This window comes from Tasmannia lanceolata, unplaced genomic scaffold (assembly GCF_043159265.1).
Source record: "Tasmannia lanceolata isolate RefF3 unplaced genomic scaffold, GAP_Taslan_0.1 ptg000003l, whole genome shotgun sequence".
Classification (NCBI taxonomy): Eukaryota; Viridiplantae; Streptophyta; class Magnoliopsida; order Canellales; family Winteraceae; genus Tasmannia; species Tasmannia lanceolata.
The window spans coordinates 24,347,297-24,361,505 of record NW_027518680.1 but is presented as its reverse complement, the minus strand read 5'-3'; the positions used below and the strand labels follow the sequence as shown (position 1 = coordinate 24,361,505).

Below are 14,209 nucleotides of genomic sequence, written 5' to 3'. Positions count from 1 at the left end.
CGAATCAAAAATCTTCTCTTATGTAACATTGCCCAAAGCTCTTGGATAAAAATTGATAAGTGTCTAATTGGGACAATGGGAAATTAATATGGTAGGGCATATTAGTAAATATAATAAGTGAAAACTACCCAATGGAAGACAAATTCAAATATAGAATCGAATTCGAAACTTGGAACCTACCTAATCTGGCAACTGTACCCTCACTAGTAGGATGCACCACTGGACGACATTGGTACAAAAAAAAATCAACCTCATATGATCCGAACCATTCACTTGGTAGTATCACTGATTTGAGGAGAATGTACTCTAGAACCAATTCAGTAAGATGATCCAAATTGTCATTTGGTAGGCCCAAATACAAAGTGGGTGCAGATCATTTCCATAGGATAACCTGAACCGTTCAAATATTGACCCCAATATAAATTGGCTGTGCCTAATTTATAACCATAGATGATGCAATCCATCATGATCCAAACCATTCCTTTATTAGGCCACACCGTAAATTGGACTATGTCTCCAAATTATCTCCATGAGGTGATCTGAATTGTCCATTTGATGTACTATAATGTAAATTTGACATGCCTCCAAATCATTTCAATTGGATGTGCATCTCATGCCATAAGATTATCCAAACCGTCCATCTCATGAACCTCTTTGCGGAATGTTGTGACCCAAAATATTTTCCATTTGATGATCCTGACCGTCCCTTTGATGAGATACAAAAATATGAAGACAGCACCCAAAGATCATTTTCACTGAGTGATCGAACCCCTTGATTTGGTGGGAGCCACAATGTAAATTAATGGGTTCCCCTATGTACAACCGGGTCCGAATAACTCCAAACCGTTAATCTCATTGGTAACTATGTAAATCAATTAAATTCCCCATGAAAAGCTTTGAATATTGGATTCAAATAGTGCCAAACTCATTTTTCCGCTAAAACAGTGTGCAGGCCCCCTTAGCTGACCCAAACCGACACAAATCATTTCCATATGATAACTCAAACTAACCATTCGATTGGAAGTCCAATAACATAGGCTAGTTGCATCCAAAATTACTCCCATATGATGATCTTGCTCATTCATTTTGTAAGTCCTCAATGTAACAAGTTGGGCCCCACATAATTATTTTCCATAGGATGGTCTGAATCGTCCATTTGATGGGCGAAATTCCGAATGGATTAGTGTCTCCAAAATCATTTCCACTAGCCACCTCACATCATGATATGGATTAATATCTCCAAAATCATTTTCACTAGCCACCTCACATCATGATATCATGCCCATCTCAGCCCGCATGCATAGTAATATATTAATCAATTGGGCCATTGGCCCGTCTAGTGGACCTCACAAAATGGTGAACGAATTTGGGAGTTTTTCCAAATTGACCGAATCATGGTCATACCATCCAATTCATTTACACTTCGTAAAGTTAAAATCAGCAAGGACTCTTCCTCATTCAGTAGCTAGTATTTAGATAATAATAACTTTTGGTGGGGCCCACTAGCTAGCATAAGTTGTAAGGAAGAGGGTTTTGGGTAGAAAAATCCAACAGTGAGATTAGGGACCCTAAGAAAAGTTTACCGAATGGTAACACTAGGGTTTTATAAATTTCATATTGCATTGAGTTCTCTCCCAAACTAGCCGGATATCCATGGAAATTCTAAATTTCAATAGCGGGCCACTTTTGAATTTGGCCAAACATCCATTGATTGAAATTCTGCAATTTTTTAAATACAAATTGTAGGCCCCTCTTTGAATTACCGAAGCACCAACCATTGTCAAGTAAGATTTTTTGAAAATGATATGCACCACTCTTGGTGGAAATTTATGAATAATAATAATAATAGTAGTAAAATATATGGCGGGCTCCGAAATTCCAACTTCTTCAAATTTTCTATGGAAAATGAACTCCTAAGAGAAGGATAGAAAATGAGATAGAAAGTGATGGAAATAGAGGAAAAAGGGATAAAAAATGAGACAGAAAGTGATGGAAATAGAGGGAAAAGGAATGTTATGGAGAATATGACTTGGGACATAGGGAAGAGCTCGAGAAATGTGAAAGTGGTCCTCAAATGAAAAATGCTAACGAAAACCTTTGTTGGTTAAAGCGGAGCAAAATGAGGGTGTCTACACCAACAAACCTTTTTCAGGATCCCCACAAGTCTTCCCAATGTCCAGAACAAGAAGATCTGAAGATCCGCTATGTCGAAAACCTGAAAGGGCGCCTTAGGCAAAAATTAAGATCATCTCACCTGTAGAAACAAAACCAAAAACATATTTCTAGCAAAAATAAAGGTGCAAACGGTCCATTAAGTTGAAAATCCGCAAAGGATAACTTAATTGTTGGCAGGGCATACCTTTGAATGACCAGATGAAGAATTATTTGGTCCAAAACAAGATGAGTTAATACTTTAAACAATCTAAAGGGTCTTTGGACCATGATTGAAAATCAGAGGCAGGGAACACTGCCTATGCGTAAGAATATTTAAATTCATCCATCTAGAGGTTCGACTCACCTAAAATAAATCAAAAGCATTTGTTTAAGTAAAATCGAGTCTCCTTCCTTTCTTCTCTTTCCTCCCTATATGAGAATCTAGAAAGGAAAAGCTTATTTCCCTCAGCTGAGTCAGTTGCCTAGCAAAGGTAATCATACATTGAAAGAAAAAGCGAATTCTCCCATGAAGGTCAAGCTCAGTACTCCAAGTACAGGTCTTAAAAAAATCAAGATCCAGCTCAGTACTCAGTGTACAGATCTCAGAAGGTCAAGATCCAGTTTGGTACTCCGTGTACAGGAAAAGAATGCTTAGAAAGACATAACCTCGTGATCAGGAACGCTCAGAAAGAACCCTCTTTTCATCATATTAAAATTGCTATCCTCGTTTCTTACCTTGTATTAGCTTTCTCTTGTCTATGTGAATAAATACACTAGAGGAATTTTGTATTATTTGTCATAAAAATATAACTAATAGCACAAAATGCATGATCAAATTATTAAAGAAACCATGCCAGGGGCATTTTGCATTATTAGCCTTCGCTAATAATACAAAATGCTCAAAATCAAGATTAGCCTTCGCTAATAATGTAAAATGTTCAAAATCAAGATTAGCCTTCGCTAATAAAAAATGCTCAAAAATCTAATGTGTAAAGAACTATACTAGGGGCATTTTTTTATAAATACCGATCTAGAACAGATGTCTATTCATACAAAAATACTCTTTATTTCAATACAAACAACACAAACAACTGCAGATAAAAGCAAACAAAAAAAATTGATCCATATATCAAATATATGTCTGATCAATCCAGAATACAAAATCCATCTCATCCCCAACTGGGGGAATAAAAAATTATTGTTCATCAGTAAGGTCTGTCAAACCTTGCTCCTGAAGATCCTGGACTACATCTGAGGCGGACGACGGGTCTACTCTCAGCTTGGAAACCGAAGACTTCCTTGACTCTCGAGATCCCTCAGCTGGCCTCTCTCCATGGTGATGCTCTAGCAAGCTCACTATCAAATCATGGAGTCCTGGAACTCCCACCATTTTTAGCTCATTTCGCTGATGTTTCATCCGTGGATTCCCTGAATCTTTCAGCGATAGATCAATCAACTCTTTGGGCACTCCCTGAGTCTCCTAAGCACATTTATTCGGTGTCCTCCCAATAGAGTTGAGTTGTTTTGCTCCCGAATAACCAAGGATTCATACATCTTTCCCCGTAGGGTCTGTATAAAGCATGATTAAGGCAACCAATGCCCCCCAAAAAATATTTTCCAATGGGATTCTGAGATCCTTGGAGACAATCCAATACATCTTGCATCATCCGTGGCAGAGTCCTCTCACTCCAAAGGAGTCTCACACCATCCAGGGCACGAAATCATCTCAATTTTCCCCAGCTGAGTGTATCAGCATTCACTCTCCATTGGAAACATTCCAAGGCACCGGTCTACCATCTGAAACCTCTCTGACAAAGTTCGGTTTACCCTCCAATGTCACTCAGAGACTCTCATTAGAGTCCTCGTCATCGTGACACTTATCCAAAAGATTGGTGAACCCAACTCTATCTCTCATAAGATCAAATACCAAAGCCCTTCTCCCCAGTAGAGTCAAGATAAACAAACGTTTGTCAGGTGCTCCCTAAATGAGAACCCTTGCTCGAGTGATTCTTCTGTCAACGGATTCATCAAATCATGGTTGAACACGATCGATTCCGACACTGATTGATGGATGTTTACATCCCCTTCAGAATCAATTCTCCAATCAGTCGGTATAACATCGGCTCCCTCAACATACTCAAGATCAACATCATCAGAATCAGTCAGGATTGACTCTCAGCCAATTTACTGCATCCAAAGAACCTTACTAGCTCAGATAGCTCGAACGGTCTACCTCACTAGGGTCGAGGCATCACGCTGTCATAGATCCTACTATCACCAACACCCCACATCTCCAAAGAGTCGTTCGAACCTAGTCTTTTAACAAAGAATGTATGTTCCCAGATTCTCCAACATGATATACCCAACGGCATTTGCATCCAAATCCTCAGCAGACTTTGTATCCAAACCCCAAACGGCATTTGCAACCAAATCCCAAGCGGACTTTGTACCCAAACCCCCAAGCGGTGTTTGCAACCAAATCCCAAGCGGACTTTGTACCCAAATCCCCAGCAGCGTTTGCAACCAAATCCCCAGCGGACTTTGTACCCAAATCTCTAGTGGCATTTACAACCAAATCCCCAGTGGAGTTTGCAACCAAATCCCCAGCAAATTTTGTACCTGCGTCCACAACAGAGTTTGTGACCAAACTAGGCATTCAAAACCAGCAAAAGCCCCATGGGGCATCATCTTGAGGGAGTCATTCGAATCCAGTCCTTAATAACAGGCATACGTTCCAAGAGTCTCTAGCCAAAATCCCTAGCGGAGTTTACAACCAAATCCCCGACGGAGTTTTTACCCAATCCCTGATCGACACAAGCTCACTCACTTACCTAGTCGATTCCATTGGCCCCAGCTCATTCGCTCGCCTGGTCGATGGTATGGCCCTAGCTCATTTGCTCGCTAGGCCAATCCTTGATCGACCCAGGTTCACTCGCTTGCCTAGTCGATTCCATTGGCCTTTACTCATTCACTCGCCGGGTCGATGGTGTGGCCCTAGCCCATTCGCTCACCAGGCCAATCCCTAATCGACACAGGCTCACTCTCTCGCCTGATCGATTCCATTATTCTTAGCTCATTCGCTTGCCTGGTTGATGGTGTGACTTTGGCTCGTTTGCTCGCCAGATCAATCCCTGATCGACACAAGCTCACTCACTCACTTGGTCGATTCCATTTGCGCTGGTTCATTCGCTCACCTGGTCGATGATGTGGCTTTGGCTCGTTCGCTAGCTAGATCGATCCCTGATCGACACAAGCTCACTCACTCACTTGGTCGATTCCATTTGCATTGGCTCACTCGCTCGCCTGGGCGATGGTATGGCCTTGGCTCGTTTGCTCGCCAGATCAATCCCTGATCGACACAAGCTCGCTCGCTCTCTTTGTCACTTCCTTTGGCCCTGGTTCACTCGTTCGTCAGGCCAACTCCTGACTTTTAAGTTCATCCGTAACCAAGTCAAATTGCTCCGGTAGCCCTCCAACAAGAGTCTTTCGAAATATTTTCAAACCAGACTAAACCCACCTTGAACACGGTATCTAATCTGAGCCAAACCCGTTCCGACGCATTAGCCCTCCAGGGCAAGCCCGTTTCACCTCAGTAAACCTCCAAACTGAAATTGGTATGTTTCCATGCAGTGATCCTGCAAATCAAATAAAAGCCCGAGCAAGTCTATCTGTACACGTAATCTCGTCAAAATCAAGCACTGTTTAATACAGTATCAAATCAAGGTCATGCGTACGGTCTATCACATCAATCACCAGGTGCTAAGTTGGCATTCCCATCATCAGTGTCCGACTGGATGTCAAAATGACATCCCCCGAGGTCCCTCCCCAAATAAGGTGTGCTTAACCTGACCAGAGGTCCCTCCCAAAGTCAGGTGTCCTAAACCTGACTTCCGATGACCCTCCCAGCTGTTAGTAACGACGTCCATCCCAGGGCTCGTTCTAACGGTCGTCTTTTCAAAACCCCGTCGGCGAGAGGTTTCCACTCAATGACCTGATAGTAAGGTTCCTCGGTGGGGGTTGTACGCCTTAGGATCCGATGTGAGTCTTGCAAGCTTATCATTAGTCTCCATTGACAAAATTTTGTTGTCTCCTTACTTTGGCATTCAGCTGCCTTGCACCCTCTACTAAAGAGGGGCATATGTAGACATCCAATTTTGTCAAGGCAGTATTAGTGATAGGTGTCGCGAGGAAGAACCTTATGACGAGTCCCAGAGCACCAGTAGTATTTCTCTCAACCTCTCTTTAGGGTATTTACAAAAGGAAATAGTTTCCAAAAAACCTTGTTATCCTGTAGAAACAACCGGAAAGATTGTATTTTATAATACCCGCCTTTTTCGGCAACCAAAACGCATGTTTCTGCACAGCACCCGCCTTTTTCCAGCAAGACAAAGAAAATTTATGTCTCCCAAAACCAAGCAAGTTAGATTCATTGGATAGTACTCGAAACAACGAATCCAACGCACATGACCGCACATAAATCGGAGTTCAAACGAAGAAGTTATGCGCGTTTTAATCTACCACTAAAAGACGAAACATCATCATTATTTGGATAAGGATGAAATTCGTCCCAGACAAATTTTGGCCAAAATTACCAAAGCATACCCCCCCCCCCCCACTTCCTATAAATAGGAGGCGGGGGGGGGGGGGGGGGTAAGGGTTTTCTCATTCCTTCTCTTCCTCTCTCTTGGTTGAGTTTTCTCTCCCCCCTGTGTGATTGGATTTACAACCCTGTTTGGGTGTATTTCCAAGGTGAGACATATAACCCTATTTGGGTGTATTACTAAAGCCCCAAACCCCTGCTGAAATTTAGAAAAAACCCTAGTTAGCTTGCTTTTTAGAAGAGAGAAAGTAAAGAAACACTAGGTAGCTCACACTGGGCGTCGGCACTCTACCGAAATTCCGAAGGTTCAAAGCGACATCCTCTTTTTATGCCGTTGTTCTGCCCAATTTCGCATAACTACGAGCTGCTTTTCAATAGCAGCGCCGTTGTTCTGCCGAAATCTCGGCAAACTCAAAGCTTCCACATCAATACAGCGCCGTTGCGCGGCCGATTTCTTCACAGCCTTGGAGGCCTCTCTTCAAACTAGTGCGGTTACACTGCCCAACTCTCAAGTGGTAAAAATGTAATCCATTTACTTTTCTGTTGTAAAGTAAGTTGCGAAATTAGGCTCTACCGCAAGCAACTTATGCTACAAACCTTAAAAAATGTAATCCATTTACTTTTCTATTCTATTGTAAAGTAAGTTGTGAAATCAGGCTCTGCCGCAAGCAACTTACGATACAAACCTAAAAGATGTAATTCCTTTACTTGCTTCCATTATTTTCATTTCTTTTTCCCTTTTGGCAAGTTTGTAAAAGATATGAAGCGGGGTACTCCGATCGTGGTCAGGTTAGGGGTATTTACGATATTCTGATGATAGCATACGATTAGGATCAGAGAAACCATCTCTTCTTTTCATCTTTGCTTGTGCTTTTACCACTTTACTTTCTGCAATTTACAGCTTTCTGTACAAGCAAGGTACGAGGTTGAGATGTCACAAGAGTCGTTCCGCTACGGCCGATACCTTGTGGCGTAAATCCCTCCGACTTGCTCTTAACTTTCTGTAATTTACAGCTTTCTCCACAGTAAAGTACGAGGTAGTGACATCATAGGATCTCGGGCGCACAAATTGCCCCCTGAACTTATGTTATAAACCCCTTTGCCTTACTTTTACTTTCTGTACAATCATTTTCCGTTTGATTCAAGTTAACCTGATCGTGAGTAGTTGTGAGTTCCATTCGAGTCGTAAACAACTTACAACACGATCAAGTTAATTATTGCTTATTTTCATTTTCTTTAGTAAATTCACTCCATTTACATATGGAATTAAGCATAATCTAACAAGAAAAATAAAATCAAATTATTTCATTTCATATCCTTCCAAAATGCCAATCTAAGTTAAGAGACCGAATTAAACCGGGCAAGATGGGTGCTTAATACCTTCCCCAATTGTAACCACAACCCTTACCTGGATATCTGTAAAGACCATGCCTTAAGCAAACAGAGTAAAATATAAGGTTTAAGGCCCAGAAGAAAGGAACCCCTTATTACTATTCTTCCAACGAAATTCGAGTCGTTACTCATTTCCTTGGAAGAATAGACAATGGTCCTAAGCCCTAACCTAGGTGGCGACTCTGAGTTTCTCTAAAACTTGTGAAGTAAGGACTGTGGTCCTGAGTCCGCAAGTAGCGCAGATCAAACAACACCCTATTTCTTATGTAAAACCCGATTGTGGTGATCCCTTGTCGTCCTGCGCAAACACGGAAAAAAACTGGCTCCCACAACTGCCCCCAGGTCCCTCAAGGCTGGTCGTCCAATGATGGCGCCGTAGGTGAATGGTATATCTACGACCGTGAAGGTTGTAATAATCATCTTTTGGAGGGGGTATGTCCCAAAGGTGACAGGTAGATCGATTTTACCACCGACTTGCACGGATGCACCTGAAAATTCGTATATGGAATACTCTGCCGGTCCTAGCCTTCCTTCGCCGAGTTTCATTTCTTCAAAGGTCCCGAGATGTAGCACATTGACGGAGCTTCCTGTGTCTACCAGGATCTTCCCTACATCGTAGTTGGAGATGATCAGCTTGAAAGCCAGTGCGTCATCGTGCAGGACTTGCAGTCCCGTGTAGTCTTTACTGGAGAAGGAGATGACGTTGTCTTCTTGGGGCGGATTTGTCCGGACCCTTTTTGAAGGTATTTCCAAGGAGAATACTCGCTCCGCGTATGCTCGTCTGCCGGCTGTTGTCGGTCCTTCTGCTGCGGGCCCTCCCGTTATGATGTTGATCTTTCCAGCAATGGTGGGAGGTTGCTCGGGGGTGGGTGCTTGGTGCGGGGCTTCTCTCTTGGGAGATCGGTGGTACCGGAAGTGGTGATGACGGTCCCAGGATCGACGTCTGCTTCAGAATCGGTGCCTGCTGTGGGACCGGTGTTGGCTTCTCGATCTGCCGGGAGGAGAAGAGTGATGTATATTCGTCTGTTGGTGAGGACGTTCCATTTGCACGGGGCTCTTTAGATATTGATTCAAGTGGACTTCTTCGGCCAGTTTTTCCACTTGAAGTCTAAGGTGGTAGCAACGGTCTGTTTCATGGTCGTGGTCCATATGAAAATCGCAAAACTTTCCGGCTTGACGCTTCTTTGGATCGGTGCTCATTTTCTTGGGAGTGGTTAGGAGGCCTTGATCTCTGATGGCGAACAGGACATGGGAAAGCGGGACTTTTCAGGGGGCAGGGAGCAGGGAGATCTCAGGCCTCGTAGAAGGAGTGGAGGCTCGAACCGGCTCCCGGCTCCCGGCTCCGCCGCTAATGACATTCTTCGGGTGACTGCCTACTGTCTTCTTCATAGATTTCAGTCCGTCCGTGCGGGACTGGAGGAACTTCGGGAACTGGAGGTTTTGGTTGTGGGGGCAGCAGTAGAAGGAATTCCTGATGAAGTTCGTTGAACATTTCCATGGTGGGAACCATCTGCGGGGTGCTGGGGTAGGTAAGTGCTGACCTGAGGCCTGCGAGTTCTGCTTTTGGGAGATAGAGACGTGAGTTTGTGCATGCTGGACCTGGCTTCTGGTCAGTACCCCTATTTCTTGCAGTTGGGTGTGGTTTCTCATCGTCACGAAGTATTCAAACTCAAATGAGTCCCACGGATGGTGCCAATATGATGATGCCGAAATCCTGGTCTGCGATCGCACGACGGGTAGAGTGCCTCTGTTGGTATCTGCGACCATAAACGAAGGGGTCAAGGAGGTCCGGGGTGGGCCCCGGACGACCACTTCGACACCCAAGTCAGATTCTGGACCATCCGTCTAATATACAACAAGAAATAACGGAGAAACAATCAGGTTTACCAAGACCAGTGCATGGGCTCTTTCTCTACAAGCGGGGTGGATAAGTTGACGGTGGAGAGTAGGAAGGAGGGACCGAGCAGGCATCGAGCGCCTTTTCCCTTCTCTTTTCGCTTAGGATCAAGTCCTCTTAATGGTGGTTGAAGCTGGTCTTTAATGGTGTCTGGTATAAGGATTTGTTCTTAATTCCCCAGGTTAAGTTGGGTTTTTTTATCTCCTCGTCCGATCCTCCCCTTCCCTCAGGAGCTTAGCGGCATATTTGTTCTTTTTTCCTGCATGCAGATTTCCTTTACGGGATGCCACGTGGACATCTCTCATCATTTTGGAGAGAAAGTATTCTTTTATTGGATTGGATTGCCTCTTGGCTCGGCGGCGTGCATGGCTTTGTCCTGTAAATCCACCCATAATCGTGATGATGGATAATCATGCTTAGGATTTTAACGGCGGGGAGGTGACACATGGTGAGATCACGTGGCTTTGCCGTGCTTTACCATCTTTCTTAATCATGATTAGATTCCTCTGATATAAGGGTGACACGTGGCGGGATCTATTGGTTCCACCGTCTTTACACCCTATCAATCTTAGCTTTTGGTTCAAAGATTCATTTATTCTACTTGCACACATGAGATGGATTTTGCTTTTATTTTATAATAATTTTGAAAGGATACCCGTATACTTGAACAATAGAAATTGATTAGACTTGCATTTTACATAGAAAGTTCAGGAAATTATAGATTTTCTATTTCTAAGGTTGTCTACCTTCCTGAGTCTGAAAATTAGTGTTCAAATGAAACGAGAAATACCAGATTTTCTGTTTCTAAGGTTGTCTACAGCAATCACTATGTGTAGAGTAACCATCTTATCCTTCTGCCATTCTTTTTTACATCACAGTCATCGGGTGGGTTTGGATGGACATCAAATATTTGCATTTATAGATCAGCATTGTGTGAACTGGAGTAGCCACTGCTTTGTTTTGGCATTCTTTCATTGCAACCTTCATGACAGCACACATGGAGGTTGTTTTGGGTGTGAGGACCCCCAAACGCGCCCATAGTTCTAGTAGGTGATACTTGACTGGTAGAAACTTCTCTGAATTGAAAGCCATCGACTCCTACTAAATGCCTTAAGGCCACGTTTGGATACCTCATGTTTTTGCATTTGGATTTGGATTTGAGTTTTGGAACCCTCATGCAACATAGGGTTCCACGGAATGCCGACCCAAGCAAATCCCTTCTAGTTTATACGAGGATACATGAAAGTATGAAACTTTAGATAAAAAGCCTTGTTAATCAGTCCCACCGGTAGGACTTCAGCTTGATCAAGACTGTTCATCTTGTATCGCATCTTGTTATTTGCACCCATCTTTAGTTTTCTACTTAATCTCATTGGGTAAAATCACCAAAAAAATCTGACCACATGCCACCAAAATATGGAACATTGTCTCAAGCCATCTATTAGTGGGACCAAGAAATCAGAACAAACTTTCGACTAAGGTGGGCCACTAAGCAAACGGTTCGATTGGAGGTCCCACCACGGCTTGACCCGTACGAAAGTATGATATCAAATTACAGGCATGACCAATTCCTGGGTTACTTTGGTAATTTCACTCGTAATTCTATAAAAATAAAAGTCGCCTTTCTTCTCCCATTAGAAACCTTTCTCATACCTCTGAAATAAAGAACGAAAAATCAAGAAAAAAATCCAGAAAGAAAGAAATTTGGTGAAAGCACATACACGGGAGTACTTATACAAGCACCCATGGGAGCGGGTAACCTCCGCATATTGGCGCAAGTTTACAGATCCAGATCACGTGCGCACCCTCTCCCACATATTTGAGGTGGATACCTTGAACCAAAGGCTCGACTCTCAGACCGGCCATTTATACACGAACTGGTCCATCACGGTCCACGCTCCGGGCCCCTGGTTCATCCGAAAAATCATCGGCCAGGATATCTGCCACTGCGTGGAATCAACGGTCGTAGATGCCCAATCTCGATCTATGGAGCTCACGACCAGAAACATGAGCCTAAGTAAGTTTCTAGAAGTCGAAGAACGGTGTTGGTATAACCCTCACCCGGAGAATCCGAAGGAGTGGACGGAGTTCCGGCAAGAAACGAGCATTCAAATAAAGCCGGTCTTGGCGTTGGGACTATGGCGGAGAAGATCGAGCAACGATGAGCAGAGACGTTTTTGCAGAATAGTGTGAAGGGGAGAGAGGTCATGGAGAGGATCTGTAAGTATTTGTGGTTTTTGAATTAGGGTTTTGAATAGAGCGGTTTTGTGGTTTTTGTTGTTTCTTTTTCTTTGTGTTTTGTTAATTAGGGTTTGGTTCGAAGGTTTATAAGGGGGAAAGGAATTAAATGGAAGGTATTAAAGAAGGTTTAAGTGGTCATAAGATGGTTTAGAATGAAATAAAAGCTCATGAGGTGATTTTCCATTTAAAAGAGGGGTGAGAAGTCAGTTCATAAGATAGGCAGCAGTGAGAATGCACTCGCCCTAAAAGGAAATGGGCAAGTGAGCTTGAAAACATAGGGAACGGGCCACTTCGAGGAGGTGCCTATGTTTACGTTTGGCAACCCTATTCTGTTGGGGGTGTGCCGACGCATGTACGCTGATGTATGATGCCATGCTGAGAAAAGAAAGATTGCATGCAATGAGACAAGAATTCAATTCCATTGTCAGTAAATGTTTGTTGGACTTTTCATTGAAATTGGGTCTTAACTATAGCAAAAAAGGAAACCAAAGTATTGTAAGTTTTAAATTTATGATGCATCAAATAATCCTTACACATCAAGAGTAATCATCAACTATGGTTAAAAAATAATGAGCACCGGAATTTGAGGGAGTAGGGTACCCAGTGGCGGAGCGAGGATTTATACGTAGGGGGGGGGGGGGGGGGGGGGGGTAGCTTCAAATTTTAAAGGGAGTTGGGCCCAATTGAGTTGGGCCTCTTAAGGGGTTTAGCCCAACTCAACAGAGGCAGCTGCCTCCCTTATGCTACATGTAGCTCTGCCCCTGGGTACCCTCCCCAAATATCACAATGAATAAGCATAAATGGCTTAAGACATCTTTTATTACTCAAGGAAAATAATAATAATGTTTGTTTGGCCATATGACAAACATCGCAATGATCATTTACAAAAATTAAACTACTAGGAATGTCATAGACGTTAGACCATAAATTGGTTGTACGATAACATGAGGGTGACCAAATGACAAACATCGCAATGATCATTTACAAAAATTAAACATCGTAAATGAACATCGCAAATAACAAACATCGCAATGATCATTTATAAAAATTAAACTACTAGGAATGCCATAGACGTTAGACAATAAATTGGTCATACGATGACGTGAGGGGTGACCAAGTCGCTGGTTCCAGAGTTCACAAGAGGAATCTCGCTTATTAGGGAAAGCCTTTGGATTATTTGTAAGGGAAGGGGAAAAGTAGTAAAGCCCATCGCGCATCTCACCTGCTCCAATCAGCTTCTTCGTTGACAGGTTCTGGAGGACACAAAAAGAAGAAAAAAAAGTGATAGCACAATTTAAGGATTTAGTTAGTTTGCTGAAGTGAAATGATGGCACATGTAAAACATGTTGTAGGGTGATATTTGGACCTAAGGTTGATGAGCCTTGATGTGTGATAGGAAGAAGATCTCCATTGGGGAGTTTGACTGGCTTGGAATGAGAAACAGGAACAACATGGGAGATATTAGACAAGGAAGTGGTAGGTCAAATGGTCAGAGGCTCCACTATCAATTATCCATGAGGTAGAATGAACATTGCAAGCAAAGGAAGAAGTATCAACGTAAGCAGAAGAACAAGTGGTAGTGCCTATTAAATTGGCGGCTGTGGTGGAAGTGTTACTCTCAATCCATGAAAGGTAATGTTGATATTGCTCTACGGTGATAAATGGCAGTGGAGGAGCTCCAATGGGTTCTACAGGAGTCGTGCCTGAAGAGGAGGCAGCCATAGCATAATTTGCGTGAGGACCCAACTAAATAGGCCTTGACTGGTTTGATCCTCAACCTTGTCCAGTGTGACGAGGACGTGGTTCATATCCCAGCGGATATCCGTTCAGAGGCTAACAAGTCTCTCTAGTGTGATCGGGAACATTGCATTGGTCACAGAATGGCCGGTTGCATCCTCATCCAATAGTTCCACTAGAAGTTCAAT

At 43.1% G+C, this 14,209-nt stretch overlaps 1 pseudogene; it reads left to right on the top strand.

The window, feature by feature from the left end:
- The first annotated feature begins 9,394 nt into the window (after window positions 1-9,394).
- On the top strand, window positions 9,395-12,727 carry LOC143868309 (UPS-like protein C36.10; annotated as a pseudogene).
- The last annotated feature ends 1,482 nt before the right edge of the window (window positions 12,728-14,209 follow it).